General features: G+C 41.6%; 1 pseudogene; it reads left to right on the top strand.

The window, feature by feature from the left end:
* Positions 1 to 34: 34 nt before the first annotated feature.
* LOC129533287 (NADH dehydrogenase [ubiquinone] 1 alpha subcomplex subunit 8-like) overlaps positions 35 to 16,489 on the top strand; it is a 135,194-nt pseudogene continuing 118,739 nt past the window's right edge.

Below are 16,489 nucleotides of genomic sequence, written 5' to 3'. Positions count from 1 at the left end.
CAGGGCAATACGCCTGCGTGTTGCCAGATGCGCATGCGCAGGCGCCGTGTGGCACTCGGCGGTCGAAAGGGGAGTTCGAGGAGATGGGGGCGACGCGGCTGAGGGCTTCTCGTCGGGGTCGGGGCTGCAGCCGTCATGCCGGGGATAGTGGAGCTGCCCACTCTAGAGGAGCTGAAAGTAGATGAGGTGAGGCTATCCGGAGGACAGGCAAGGGAGACATGGGGCTGCGGCTTCTCGGGCCTGGGCCTAGCCCCGCTTGGGCTCCGCGGATCCTGGGACCCGGGCCCCCCTCCCCAGTCCTCCAACGCATATACAGGTCGACCCCCGGAGGTCCCCTCCGCAGCTTTGGGAGTCGCCTCCCCTCTCTACCCCACCCTGTCGCATCCTGCAGTGGCTCTAGAATCCTCCCCCTTTCGCCCTCCACAGCGACCTGTTTCTCCTTCCGTGAATAATAGTGATACATTTTATTAAGCACCAACCAGTCATTTTCCTTAGCTTATGTCGCTTAATCCTCAAACTTGCATGCGAGGTGAGTATACAACCCTAGGGGCTCACAGTCGAGGGGGACGGTCACCTACCTTAAAGTGGTATGGCCGGTGCCGAGTGCATAGAGTGGGGTGACGAAGCCGCGGGAAAATGAGACAATATTGGAGCGTGCATCTACTCACAGCCTTGGGAAGGTGTTTGGTAACAGGACCCATTTAAAGCATTCTTTTATTCAAGAGATATCATTTGAGTAATTAACGTGTGCACGTAACGCTGGAAGAGATGTACTTCGTGCTTTCATGGACTTTACAATCCAGTAGGGAGACAGACACATAAAGAGGCAGTCACACTACAATGTAGTTAGTGCTGTGAGAAGTGAAGTAGAAACATACCCTACTAATTATAGCTAACATGATCAAGTCCTTTCTAGATACCAGGCAGGATGCTAATTACTTTCCATGCATTAATTCATTGAATCCTCCCAGCAACACTATAAGGTAAGATATATATATATATATATATATATATACACCATATATATATATATATACACACCATATATATATATACACCATATATATATACACACCATATATATATATATACACACCATATATATATACACCATATATATATACACACCATATATATATACACACCATATATATATATACACACCATATATATATATACACCATATATATATACACCATATATATATATATACACCATATATATATATATACACCATATATATATATATACACCATATATATATATATATATACACCATATATATATATATATATATACACCATATATATATATATACACACACACAATTGGTCATATATATATATATATACACACACACACACACAATTGGTCGTAACGTTATAAATAAGGAATTAGTCCCCGAGAGTAGAAATGATTTGCCCAAGGTCACGGAGCTCGTAAGTAATAGAGCTGGAAGTGAACCCAGGTCTGATTTTAAAACCAGTGCTTTTCCACTATATTATGGGTGAAAACTCACAAGAATGAGACGGCCTAGCAGAACTTGTGTGTTTAGGGAGCCAAGTACAGTTTGATGTGACCCTAGTGGTGGTGGTGGGAAGCAGCAGGTGCTGAGCCTGGAGAGGCAACTCGGGCTGAGATAGGACTTGGAAGCAGCTTCTACAAGGCCAGACCAAACAGTTTGGACTTGATCCAGTAAGGGAGGTGGTGGGAAGAGGTGGAAGGTTTTAAGGCAGAGGAGTGTCATGGCCGGGCTGGATAGTAGAACAGGCTGTATTAAAGGAGAGGAAGGCCAAGACTAGAAATGATGTACCAGCAATGATATACCAGGCACCATGTTAAGTATTTTGTTTGTTTGTTTTGTTGTTTTTGAGAGTCTCGCTCTGTCGTCCAGGCTGGAGTGCAGTGGCGCGATATTGGCCCACTGCAACCTCCACCTCCCGGGTTCAAGCGATTCTGCTGCCTCAGCCTCCCGAGTAGCTGCGACTACAGGCGCTCATCACCACACCCGGCTAATATTTTGTATTTTTAGTAGAGACGGGGTTTCACCGTGTTAGCCAGGATGGTTTCGATCTCCTGACCTCGTAATCTGCCTGCCTCGGCCTCCCAAAGTGCTGGGATTACAGGCGTGAGCCACCGCGCCTGGCCATATGTTAAGTCTTCTACCTGCAATGCTTCATTTAATCTTAGATGCCTGTGAGAGTGGCAACTGTTATTTTCCTCAGAGGAAGAAATTATTAGCTATGTTCAGGGACTTTATTATATTAAAGTGACATTTACTCTGAGGTGGCAGAGGGGAGCTGCCATGTGGCCCCCACTCTTTTGTTCCCCCCGGTGAACCAACCCCCTGCCCCCACCCCATGTAGCTGGGTTAATCTTGAGTTGCTGTATTTCTTGTTGCAATTTTTATTAGGTTCAACAAACATCTGAAGTTCTACTTCATACAACTGATGTATCTGAAATACATTTGCCTTTACTCTTCACACAATTGAATGAACATACGAATAATTACATAAATAACTAAAATACAAGACAAGGTGTGATTAAATACTATGAAAGGGGGAAGATGTGGTTTAGGAAAAGATTTGAAGTTGTATCTAAATTCTAGGCCTACCTGCCGGTCACCTTGATTACTTGATTTTAGCATTTGCAGACACGGTTATTTGTAAGATGAGGTGATCCCAGCTATAAAATTCTCTGAAACTATAAAGGGAATAGAGAAAGCACTTTTTGGGCATAATGTAAGACATGACTAAATGGCATATGAAGAATGGCATTTATGGGCGGAGATGAAGAGAAGACCCCTCCCTCTAAGTGAGGGTAGGGTCCGAGCAAAAGTAAGGAGATAGGAAAATGCAGAGAGTCAAAAAGGAGTTCAGTGTTTTGAGAGAACAGTAAATAGTCAGTCCCTTTTTGAAATGTTGTGGGTGAGAAGGGTGGAAAGATAGTTTGGGTCCAGAAGCCTTTCGGTACCCGTTAAGAAGTTTAGGCTTTACTCTGCTGTTAAGGCTGAATGAGAGTTTGGTTGCTAATATAACAGCAGAGTAAAATAAGAATTGTCATTTAGGGAGATCATGGTAGCAGCTGTGTGAAGAATGGATTGAAGAAAGAAAAAGAAAAGCAGGGAGACTGGTCTCAGTGGCTCTGAAAATTATTGAGAAAGATGTTAATGATCCCAGTGTAATTGGTGCTTACAGAGACTGTGCTTACAGAGAGCAAAGAACAAGTATATCTAGAATTGATCAGACTTAGCAATGGATTAGATATTGGAGGTAGGGAAGGTTGAAGAATCAAAGTCAGATTTGCAGCGTGGCAATAGTACTGGTGAAGCCAGAAAAAGGAGCCCGTTTGGAGAACGAGTTAAATACATTTTGGACCTCATTGGCTTAGGAGTTATGACACATCCCCATTGAAAAAGCAGTCAGAAGCTTTGGACTGGAAAGTCCTTGGACACATTTGATAATTTTGAGTAAAAATAAAAATAGCTAATATTTATGGTGTGCTTTCGATGTGATAGGCACTGTTCTTATTATTTTTATATATATTAACTCATTTAATCTTCATAACAGTTCTATTAAGTACTATTCTCTGTTTTACATAAATTTAGGAAAACTCAAGGCATGGTATAAATAAAGTACTACAAAAAGAGGTACAGACGTAGTTTAAGGAGACAAGGACAAGACTAGAAGGTTGATTGGCTCTAGATGGTGACTTTGTCTCAGTTTCCACACCTGCAGACTGTGTAGCCCTGCTGTGCAGTGAGGCTGTTGTGAGAATAAATGAGAAGGATGTTGAAATTCTGTGTTGTTTGAGACAAAGAGATCTGAATGAATTTGAGACGATATTCATGGTAAACAGCTGTGAAAGGATGTTGTTTCTGTTGGAATTCATCAGTCTCAGTGAAGAAGCAGGTGAGGGGATATGGTGACATCTCAGGCTCATCCACCTCAGTGATGGTGATATAATGGGAAGAAGCCTGGTTGGAGGTCACAATCTCTGTGTTCTAGTTCTGGGGTTACCACTGACTCACTGTGTTGTCTCTAGCACATCCCTCTTTTTCATTAATTATGAAACAGACTCAATGTCTTCCTTTATTTTCCTGTGACAGGGATGGTGTTTTATGTGCTCAGCAACATGTGTATACCTTCATTTTGATAAGATTTCCACATTTGTAGGGAAATAAATAATGTGTCAGGCTTTTTGGGCCGTATAGTTTTGGGCCTTTGAATAATTGAATCAGCCAGTTAAAGCTCTTTTAAGGCATATGACAAGTAAATATAACTAACTTAATTATTAAAATATATTAAGCTTTTAGAAAAGTTTGAGTGTTAGTTTTTATTCTCCTAGCTGTTTATAGGTAATAAAACAAGCAAATGTGTGCCAGTTTACCTAAATAAATTCTTTTATTTTCAAAAACTTTAATACAAAAACTTTACAGATTTTAAACATAAATTTATTAGAGTCATCATGGCAGATTTCACTTATGTCATAACTTTATCTTTGATAATTGTAACAGTTGCACTATTAATAGACATAGTCATAACTTTATTCTCCTTTCTATAGTGTATAGATTAATTACTCTTGTCATCTTTCCTTGCCTTTTATTAATAACCTAGCTGCATAAAGTGCATAAAAAATAAAATTACAGCTGGGCGTGGTGGCCCACGCCTATAATCCCAGCACTTTGGGAGGCTGAGGTGGGAGGATCATCTGAGGTCGGGAGTTTGAGACCAGCCTGACCAACATGGAGGAACCCCGTCTCTACCAAAAATACAAAATTAGCCGGATGTGGTGGTGCATGCCTGTAATCCCAGCTACTCAGGAAGGCTGAGGCAGGAGAATCACTTGAACCCGGGAGGTGGAGGTTGCGGTGAGCCGAGATTGCGCCACTGCCCTCCAGCCTGGACAAGAGCGAAACTCGGTCTCAAAAAAATAATAAAATAAAATTACAGACTGTTCTCACACAACAATTTTTAATTTTACAAATCAAATTCAGTAGTGTATTAAAGCATAATACACTGTGACAGACTAGATTTTATTCTAGAAATACATTGGATCAGTTTTACAAAATCTGTTAATGCTCTATGTTACATTTATAAATTAATGAAAACAAAGCCTAAAAATTTTAGTCTTTTCTGGTATAGAAAACAACAGTAAAGCAAAACTAATTAGAATTAGAAAGAAGCTTTCTTAACAAGGAATATCCAAACAACTATATTCCAGATACCAACAGCAAATATTATACCAAACTTGCTTTTAATTTTAGAAAAAGGGAAGGTTGTCTGCTGTCATTGCTCTTCATCTGTATTGTCCTGAAGGGGTTGGTTAAAGCAATAAAATAGGAAATGAGAATAAGAAGAAAAAAATAAAGTAGCAGAAGGGAAAGAGACAGTTTTTATTTGTAAATGGCAGTTTTTCTGTTAATCTTCTTGAGTTTTGTGTCAGAACTAACAAGAGTTCAGTAAGATGGCTGGAGAGAAAATACAGTATACAAGCAAGCAGTAAACAGTTTGAAAGTCTAATAGAAAAACTATCCTATTTAGATAGTATCAAAAGTGCTAAAATACGGAGGAATAAACAAGAAATGTTCAAGGTCCCTATAATGAAGGAAACTAGTTTTAACCAAAGGACAAGAATGACTTGACTATGAATAAATGGAGAGAAATACTGTGTTGTGGATGAGAAGGTGTGATTGATGTATTCATATCTGTTTTCTAATTATTGTATCCCCATTTTCTAGCAAAGAGTGGGTGCTCAACAGCTACTTGTGCTAGACACTATTTTGGGTGCTTGGTGTGTACCGTAGTCAACATTATATTTAATTACCATAGCTTAATATAGGGAGAATTGATATCTTTACAGTAGTGGATCTCTGTTGAAAACAAAATCCCTTCCCTCTGGGAGCTTATGTTCTAGTCACACACAGACCACTCAGGGGCTCTTAAAATTATTGAGAAAGATGTTAATGACCCCAGTGTAATTGGTGCTTAATACAGAAACTGTGCTTACAGAGAGGAAAGAACAAGTATGTCTAGAATTGATCAGACTTAGCACATGAATGCTAAGACCAGACCACATGAGTGACCACTGATAATAGCTTATATAAGATGATTAGAGAGAGGCTCTCTGAGGATGTGAAGTTTGAGCAGGCACCCAGTATTATAAAAAGTGCCCATTGTTCCCTAATTTAACATATAACTAAATTTAATACAATTTGAATGCAAATTATTGGGGCAAGGTGTTCATCTGAAAGAATAGCCAAAAAAGTTTTGAAAAGGAAGAATGAGGAGGATGGTTCTCCCAGATAACAAAATGTTATCTTCAGTGACAGTAATTAAAACATTGTGGTATTGGTATAAGAAAAGGTAGTACAGAAAAGGGACCACAGGTCTCTTGCTTAAGCAGCTGTTTGTAGGCCCTGGACAGTTTGCAGTTCTCTCTGAGCTGGCTATATCTACACTGTGTATCTTCTCAAGAAAATATCACTAAAATACTATTGAGCAAAATTGGTGGGCATAAAGGGATGGCAACCTTGGATACGCTCTGATTTTTAAAAAATTTGTAGATTTTAGTACTTTATTATTAGTTATTACTAGATGGACTAGATGGACTGGATGCTCTTTGTGATCTCTTCCAGCCTCATCTTCTGTGACTCCGTAGTCCTCTGGGAGTTTTATTTATCCTTTAATTTAATTTAATTTAATTTAATTTTTTTTTTTTTTGAGACAGAGTCTTGCTCTGTCACCCCGGCTGGAGTGCAGTAGCGTGATCTTGGCTCACTGCAACCTCTGCCTCCTGGGTTCAAGCAATTCTTATGCCTCAACCTCCCTAGTAGCTGGGATTACAGGTGTGCACCACCACGCCCAGATACATCTCTAGTATCTTTACTAGAGACAAGCTTTCACCATGTTGGCCAGGCTGTTCTTGAGCTCCTGGCCTCAAGTGATCTGCCTGCTTTGGCCTCCCAAAGTGCTGGGATTACCTGTATGAGCCACTGTGCCCAGCCTTATATATCTATTAATTTTATTCCAGCAGCAGAAACTCAGCAAGGCTCTCCAGAGTTGGTTCCTCTCCCTGCATCCCAGAAGACTTCATCCTTCTCTACACCCCTTTTCTCTCTACCATAAATAAAGATTCTATTAGGGGTGCCATTTCTTCTGCTCTAAAATGGGAATATTAATCTCTTCATGAGACTATTGTAAAAGTGAAGAAAATAATATATGTGAAAGAGCTTCGTGTTCTCTAAATCACCATAGATTTTAAAGAATCGCTGGGCGAGGTGGCTTATGCCTGTAATCCCAGCTACTTGGGAGGCTGAGGCAGCAGAATCGCTTGAGCCTGGGAGGCCGAAGTTGCAGTAAGCCGAGATCGCGCCACTGCACTCCAGCCTGGGGGATGGGAGTGAAACCCTGTCTCAAAAAAAAAAAAAATTATTATTATGACAGTGTTTAATTTTCTTGGTAAAGTCAGAACAGTGCTACTTTTGTGTTCTCTATTCTGACCCGCATGAGGTAAAGCTGAGAAAGTGGTATTCTGGTTCACAGTCTGTGGCCTTTGTCCTATCTTTCCTTTCCTAGGTGAAAATTAGTTCTGCTGTGCTTAAAGCTGCGGCCATCACTATGGAGCTCAATGTGATAAGCCCAACAAGGAGTTTATGCTCTGCTGCTGGGAAGAGAAAGATCTGAGGCGGTGTTTAGAGGAAGGCAAACTGGTCAACAAGTGTGCTTTGGACTTCTTTAGGTAAAAATCTTTGGTATCAGTGCCTACTTGGTTGAAGCATAAAGGTTTAAATGAATAAGTGAACAGCCAGCTAATAATCTGGATTTTATTAGGAAGTACATAGGCTTTGAAATCAGACCAAGGTAAAACATTCAAAGGATGATAATTATTTTTGGTTTTGTTTTTATTATCTGGCAAGTTCTTTTATCTCCATGAATCTCAGTTTCCAAATTGTAAAATAATACCTATCTAGGTTTGCTAAGCAAGTGACTGGTGACCATTTTTGCTACAGCAAGGGGAAAGTCTTTTTGCTGTGAAAAATTTGAAAAGGCACGTAAAACAACCTATCACAGTCCTTTTTAAGCAGGCATTCACTAGGTTGTTGTCATTACTACAGAACACAGGTATGATGGAAAGAAAACTGTATTCGGAGTTAGGTTTTAGGTAGGTCATTGTGCTTGATACTGAAGTAAAAAAAAACTAAACTGTGTAATTGTAGGAAAATGTTTTAACAAGCATATTAGCACTCTATTTAAAAGGAGAGAAAGTCAACTCAAAGGAAATTGGCTCTTGTAACTCTGAAGTCCAGAAATAGGCCTGGCATCAGGCAGGGCTGGATTCAAGGGCTTAAATAATTTCACAACTACTTGATGTCTTTTTGCCTCTCCTCTTTTCACAGTCTCTTAGTTCTGGTTTTCTCTGTTGACCTCATTTCAGAAAGACTCTCACCTTGCTGTACCAAAAATGGCCACCAGCCACTCGAGTTGCTGTTCTGTTGATACTTGCTTAGCAAACCTAGACAAAGTGTGCCCTTTATCCAGAAGTGAGCAGAAGCTCCTGGACTGAGTCTAATTGTCCTGGCTGGCGGACTTTGTATACATATCATTGCATCACTTGTGCTTCAGGAGATAAAAAGCTCTAATTGGTCAGGCCTGAGATGGGGAGTGGACTTAGCTTCATCCAAACCACATTGCTGAGAGACAGGGAGGGGTTGTTCCCAAAGGAAAATTAGAAGGATGTTACAGAAGAATGGGGAATGACTGCTGACAAGGCAGAAACCACCAATGTCCACTACAATGAAGTTAGAGAAAAAAAATAGATACCTTAGCACAGTAGCTGCTTTCTTCCTTTCTTGCTTCTGCTGTCTCTGTCCCTATGCAAAGATATTTTTGTGGTTATAATCATAGTATGTATACATTGAGAAATTCATTTTTCACTTGATATTATTGGAAACATTCTTCAAAGTTGCTATATAGTCTTCATGATCATCTTTTTTTTTTTTTTTGAGACGGAGTCTCACTCTGTTGCCCAGGCTGGAGTGCAATGGTGTGATCTTGGCTCACTGCAACCTCTGCCTCCTGGCTTCAAGCGAGTCACATGTCTCAGCCTCCTGAATAGCTGGGTCTACAGGCCTGCGCCACTACGCCTGGCTAATTTTTTTGCATTTTTGGTAGAGATGGGGTTTCAGAATGTTGGCCAGGCTGGTCTTGAACTCCTGACCTCAAGTGATCCGCTCTCCTTGGCCTCCCAAAGTGCTGGGATTGCAGGTGTGAGCCACCGCACCTGGCCATGATCATCATTCTTAATGGTTATATATTATTCCATCAGTGGATAAACCAACCATAACGTACCTGACCAATTCCTGTTATTGAACATCATTGTTGATTTCAGTTTTTGATTATTTTGGATAAATCTGCAGTGATTACCTTTGCGTATAGATCATTTTCATCAGTTAATAATTCCTTGGCATAAATTTCCTAACAGTGAGTTTACTCTATAAAGGGCTTTGAACATCATTATGGCTCTTGAACTGTATTGCTTTTTTTTTTTTTTTGAGATGGGGTGTCGCTCTGTCGCCCAGGCTGGAGTGCAGTAGCACGATCTTGGCTTACTGCAAGCTCCGCCTCCCGGGTTCACGCCATTCTCCTGCCTCACCCTCCCGAGTAGCTGGGACTATAGGCGCCCAGTACCACGCCCGGCTAATTTTTTGTATTTTTAGTAGAGACGGGGTTTCACCATGGTCTCAATCTCCTGATCTCGTGATCCACCTGCCTTGGCCTCCCAAAGTGCTGGGATTACAAGCGTGAGCCACCGTGCCCAGCAAATGCTTTTGTTTTTTAAATGTTGGATCAATTTATGCTGTCCTCAGCGCTGGATTCTGGTATGCATAGTATTTAAATATTTGGGAGGTGCAAATATTTAATTTGCAGTATTTGGGAGGTGCAAATGTTTCAATTTGCATTGATTTGATTGCCAGCGAGATTGAGTGTGTGTGTGTGTTTATTTAAACAATTTTTCTTTTTTTTTTTTGAGACAGAGTCTCACTCTGTCACCCAGGCTGTAGTGCTGTGGCGTGATCTTTGTTCGCTGCAACCTCTGCCTCCTGGGTTCAAGCGATTCTCGTGCCTCAGCCACCTGAGTAGCTGGGATTACGGGTGTGTGCCACCTGCCTGGCTAATTTTTGTATTTTTAGTAGAGATGGGGTTTCGCCATGTTGGCCAGGCTGGTCTTGAACTCCTGGCCTCAAGTGATCCGCCCACCTTGGCCTCCCAAGGTGCTGGGATTACAGGCATGAGCCACAGCATCCAGCCTAAACAATTTTTATTTTCTAAGAGAACTTTTGCAAAGCATTTTTTCCATGGCCCAGTGGTAGTACATTTTAAGCGGGGAATGTTTGGATTTCACAAATTCCCAAGGTGCCTAACTGCCTCCGTAGAGGAATTTCTCACTGCTGAAGTTGCTGGTTTTAGGCATTAGTAGATAATTGTTAGGTATGGGTAACAGGGTCCAGAACAGGGATCCGTGCTACTAGAGTAGTGGCTTGCAGCCCGTCTGCTGCTGCTGCATTTTGGAGGAATATAAAACTCCCATTGGAAATGGTTGCTTTCTACCAAAGTGATTCTTGAGTAGAAGTTATGTGGGTGCAGGTTATGCTTAGTATAGCCGGAAGGGAAACCTAAGAAGCTGGTGACATTGGTGGACCTCTAGGAGAGCAACTGAGTGGCTTATTGGGCAGGGTGGAAAGCAGATTTTTCACTGTATACTTCCTTAAGCCATCTCTGAGATCCTTCCTTCCTGATCCATGTTAAACAAGATTCATGTGAGAGTGTAGCTAGATTTCTGGAGTATGACAGGTAAGCACTTAAATAATAAAATTATTATTTCATGGGGAGAAAGAGGTGTTCTGAATTTCACTGCCTCAAGTATGGCTTTTACATAAAATGATGGTATTTTATTCTTGCTTGAACATGCATATTAGCAGGGTTGAATGATAAGATAAGGAGGATTTTGCAAAAAACTGAAACTTATTCTTTTTATACACAGAAGTTAAGTTTTCTCTAGCCATTTTTGATGGCCACAGAATGAATTATATGCTAGCCTGCTTCTTAACAGAGAATACCAAATATAATATAACTTTGTTCTTGATAGCAAGGATTAATATCTATTTTTGTTCAATGCGTAAATAAAATGAGGACCTTGAGCTTTTGAGGAGTGGAGTACAGTTTGTCTTTATACTGAATGATCCCAGGATCTTCTGCTTGTTAGTTTGTGTATTTGCTTTTTATAATTCTGTCTCTTCCTTTGCCGTTGTCTGTCGCGTTTGACTTCTATCAGCATGTCCATGATTTAATTATGCCTCCTTCTCTTCTAAATTTGCTAAGCTGATACCCTTAGAGGAATTGGATCTAAAGAAAAGAATAAATAGGCCCCAAGTAAGGAGTTCCTCTCTGAGTAAAATAGGCGTGCATTAGGCTACACTCTTTTCTTCTTACTATATAAAGAAATTAGGTTTTCTACCTCAGAAATCTTTTTTGTTTACTAACTTGTTCTCAAATTGAGGATCCTGAAGTTGTCTTGTAAGTGAGGTAAGAATATGTACTCACATACCTTTCAAAAAGCAAGGCTATGTATTTGAGATCTGTACCTATTTTTTTCTCACTTTTCTGTTTTTCATTGTTTTGCAAAGAGATGCCCCTAACCCAGCTTTCTTTTCCAGGCAGATAAAACGTCACTGTGCAGAGCCTTTTACAGAATATTGGACTTGCATTGATTATACTGGCCAGCAGTTATTTCGTCACTGTCGCAAACAGCAGGCAAAGTTTGACGAGTGTGTGCTGGACAAACTGGGCTGGGTGCGGCCTGACCTGGGAGAACTGTCAAAGGTAAGAAGGCTTCTGCTGGAGGTCTCGCTCTCTGACTCGGGTGCGATAAAGGCAGGAGGTGGTCAGCAAAGGGTCTCTGTAAATACAGATATGATGTAAGAACTTACCAGATTTACCAAACATATTAGGCAGTGATTATACACAATCCAGAAAGGAATTTTTAAAAATAGAAATATTTCTGGCCGGGCGTGGTGGCTCATGCCTGTAATCCCATCACTTTGGGAGGCTGAGGTGGGCAAATCATGAGGTCAGGAGATCGAGACCATCCTAGCTAACATGGTAAAACCCCGTCTCTACTAAAAATACAAAAAATTAGCCGGGCATGGTGGTGGGCGCCTGTAGTCCCAGCTACTTGGGAGGCTGAGGCAGGAGAATGGTGTGAACCCAGGAGGTGGAGCTTGCAGTGAATGGAGATTGTGCCACTACCTCCACTCCAACCTGGGCAACAGAGCGAGACTCCGTCTCAAAAAAAAAAAAATTTTTTTCTTTAGGCCTTCTAGCATGTGCAGATTTGTTTTTAGTTAATTAGCTAATTAAAGAACAGAAGGGAGTAGAGAAAGATAAAGTATTAGTGAAACACTGTCAGTTGAAAACATTGTGGAGGTTATTGTGGAATTCACTGGGGAAATAGGATCAGGCTTATGCCACATTTTTCAGGAACATATCTAAGATTTTTTTTTTAAAAACTACATTCTTGTAGTTTTAAAAGTGTTTCTCTTTCTCCTATATTTCCTATCTTAGTTGTGACACCACCGTCTGTTGAAACATCAGAGCTAGAAACCTGAATTCTTCATTCCCTACTGATTCCATGCAGTCATCACTTCCTTTAGATTAGCATCTTCTGGAATTTTTTTTTTTAATCCTCTCATTGTTCCTGCTGCTGTTATCTTATTCTTGGACAGGAGTTCTTAACCTGGGGGACATGAATTTCTGGGAGAGGAGGGTGGATCAATGTGGGCTTTAGATGAAATTGAAGAATTGAGGATTAAATTACACCTCCACAAGAAGAGTGATCTGTGTGGAAAACAAATCTTACGTCACTGTGTTTTTAAAAACTGTACGGGGACTCTGCATTGCTGGTGAGATAAAGCATCTTCTCCATAACATGGCATGCAGGCCCTTTATGATCTGACCCATCCCTGCTTCTTCAGCCTCAGCTCCCTCCGTTCCCCGTGGGGCAGCACAGGTAGCAAGGCATGGAGGAAAAAACTCAGGTCTCACTCTCTCTCCTAGGCTGGAATGCAGTGGTGCAATCACAGCTCACTGCAGCCTTGACTTCCTGGGCACAGGTGATTCTCCCACCTCAGCCTCCCAAGTAGCTGGGACTACAGGTGCAGGCCACCATGCCCAACTAATTTTTGTATTTTAGTAGAGACAGGATTTTGCTATATTACCCAGTCTGGTCTTGAGATCCTGAGCTCAAGCAGTCCTCCCACCTTAGCCTCCCAGTGTGATGGGATTACAGGTCACCATACCCGGTCTAGTTCCCTTCTCTTTGTGTATAGCATCTGTGAATGGTTGGATTATAAGCTTGGTGTCATAAGTAATAATGTAGCAATTTTTTTGTCTTTTATATCTGGCTTGATTATTTTCAGATACTTTCTGATGTACTGAACATATTATTTTACATAGTTGATAATTCTAGGTTGGAAAGTGGTAGAACTTATACATGTAACAAATAAAACTACCTTTTCTCATTTCTGACTTATGAAAGAAGAAATAACAAGTCATGCTAGTAAGAAAGCATATTTATTCTTGAATCTTTGTATTAACATTTTTTAAAACTCTGTGAGATAAAAAAAAATTCTCTTAACTCTTTTCAAAAGTGTATTTCTCAATCAGGTGCCATGGCTCACACCTGCAATTCTAGCACTTTGGGAGGCTGAGGCAGGAGGATCGCTTGAGCTCACGAGTTCAGGACTAGCCTGGACAACATTTTTTTTGTTTTTCTTTTTGAAGTGGAGTCTCACTCTGTCACCCAGGCTGGAGTATAGTGCCACGATCTCTGCTCACTGCAACCTCTGCCTTCTGGGTTCAAGCAATTCTGCCTCAGCCTCTTGAGTAGCTGGGATTACAGGCACCCGCCACCATGGCCAGCTAAATTTTGTATTTTTAGTAGAGATGGGGTTTCACCGTGTTGCCTGGGCTGGTCTTGAACTCTGACCTTAAGTGATCCACCTGCCTCAGCCTCCCAGAGTGCGGGGATTACAGGCATGAGCCACTGTGCCCAGCCAGTTTCATAAATGTCTTTAATTCCTTAAAGGAGCTGCAAATACCAGGGAACCACTAGTGGATCATTAGGAACCATCTGTACTTATGACAGGGCGGTGGGATAACTTTCAAAAGCAAACAAACAAAACTAGTAGACTTGAAGACTTAGGTTCCAGCTTTAGCTCTGACATTAGTGTGTATCTTATCTTAGGCATGCCAACCTCCCTGGTCTTCATCTGTGCACTAGAGATAATAATGCCTCATAAGGTGGTTATAATAATAATTGTGTGATTGTATACACAAAAGCTCTGTTCCCAATAAAAGGTTTCTGAATTTATACATCTAGGAAGATGAATCTGGTCATTTTACATGAGGTGACTTAAGAGTTCAGACCAGTAGAGGAATAATCAGAAGACTGCTGACAGCTGTGGCCTTATGTCTTCTTACTTCTCTGGGCCTATTTCTTTATCTTGAAAATGACAGCAGTTTCTGCTGGCTTTCCAGTTGAGATTTTTGTGACCATTGGGGGATGCTGTGAGTGTAAATTATCTCTCTCCCTGTTGCAGTTTAGTACTTCACCACTCTCCTGGCTTATTGGCTCAGCTCCCCAGTATGGGTCTTGCCTCTCTCCAGTTTAGCTTTCACACTTCCCAGCCTACAGAGATGGGATTTAGTTACTGCCGTGCTTCAGTGGCACCTGTTAACCGTCAGGTTAAAACGCAAACACCTTTGCATATCATTTAATACCCTTTATCATGTGGCCTGTCCACCACTGTAGTGTGGTATTAAGAAGCACAAGCTTTGGAGCAGGCATATCTGGCTTTGGGTACGATTTCTTCCACTATTAGCTAGGTGGCCTCAGTGAGCCCCTGCAGAATGACCTCATAAGAGTGAAAATGGGATGGAATCATGTGCTCAGCATCATTTCTAGCAATAAGTTCTTGGTGAGATGCTTCATCTCCCTCCATTCTTCATGCAGCCTTTGATTCAGCCATTCTGAAGACATGCCTGCCTATCTTCATATGTACTCTTTATTTGGAATGTCTTTTCCTCCCTTGCCTTTCTGACTGGCTCCTGCTCAGACTTTAAGCTAAGTCTTACCTCCTTAAAAATATTCCAGACCCCCAGCCTTCAGGATGGGTTAGATGTGCACAGTCCTTGCTCCTATAGAGGCAGTTCCTGTCTCCATCATTGCCATTAGGCATCAGGGTAATTTGGAAATCTTGGTTGTTACTCCTGGCTTTCTCCCTCAGTAGACTGTGATCCCCTTGAGGACAGTATCTTGTTCCCTTCTGTATCCCTAGTTTCTACCACAGGGAATGACATAAAGTAGGCTTTCCTGAGTGTTTGTTCAACGATTAAATAAGTCTGAATGTGATTTGCTGGGAATTTAAGTCGGGGAGCAGTTGTAGCAGTGGGAGCAATGAGGAGACACCAGGAGGTGCGTTGATGGTTACAGATTCCTCCACCCTAGCTTTCAACTTTGCTTTTGCCCTCTTCACCCTTCCCAGGTCACCAAAGTGAAAACAGATCGACCTTTACCGGAGAATCCCTATCACTCAAGACCAAGACCGGATCCCAGCCCTGAGATCGAGGGAGATCTGCAGCCTGCCACACATGGCAGCTGCTTTTATTTCTGGACCAAGTAAAGATGGGTCCGTGGCCCACACTCAGTCATGTGCCCAGACAATGACTGATGAAAATGCCCATGCAGTTTGCATCGACTGATAGTGTGTTCTTTCCGGGATCACAAACATTAACAAAAAAGTTAATTTATGTGACTTGGCAGTTATTCTATACCATTTCCTGTCCATTAAAATTTTTAAAGGAAACGGTTGTATTTTATTATGTTTTATGTGACCTTTTGGCCTTTAAAGATGACTTCCCCTTGCTTTTTCTTCTTGTGGTCCTGCCTGTTCCTCTTGCTTTGCTTTAGGCACTCGCTCACGTGGCTGGGGATCCCTGTTAGAACAGGCAGAAGTGGCCATGTGAAGGAAAGGCTTTGTTACTTTAGGCAGCTCCTTGGGGTGTGTCTGTGTTCACACATTTTGAAGTCTCAGCTCTCTTTCCTTCCATCCAACGTCTTAGGCAAATAGATTTCTCTAAAGGTCATACAAGGGGAGCCTCCAGGATAGAAGTGCAGAAACTTCTTTGAGGCGTGACTCAGGGAATGGGAGGGGCCCCTAGCAGGGTCTCATGCAGTCTTGCTCAAAAACTTCCACCACTTCCCCTTGATATCCCATCCTCAAGCATTATAACCCAGATGTTTTTCCTGATAGACAAGGGAGGTGGAGGCTGAGCTTCCAGCTCCAAAGCCAGGAAGTCTGGAGGTCTGAGTGTCAATTCCAACCTTGGGTGTGTTCCTTAACCTCTTGTGAGAGGTTGAGTTTGAGGAC

The sequence above is a fragment of the Gorilla gorilla genome, chromosome 3 (genome assembly GCF_029281585.2).
Source record: "Gorilla gorilla gorilla isolate KB3781 chromosome 3, NHGRI_mGorGor1-v2.1_pri, whole genome shotgun sequence".
Taxonomy (NCBI): domain Eukaryota; kingdom Metazoa; phylum Chordata; class Mammalia; order Primates; family Hominidae; genus Gorilla; species Gorilla gorilla.
Note: the sequence above shows the minus strand (reverse complement) of the source record. Positions and strands in the feature narration are given on the sequence as shown.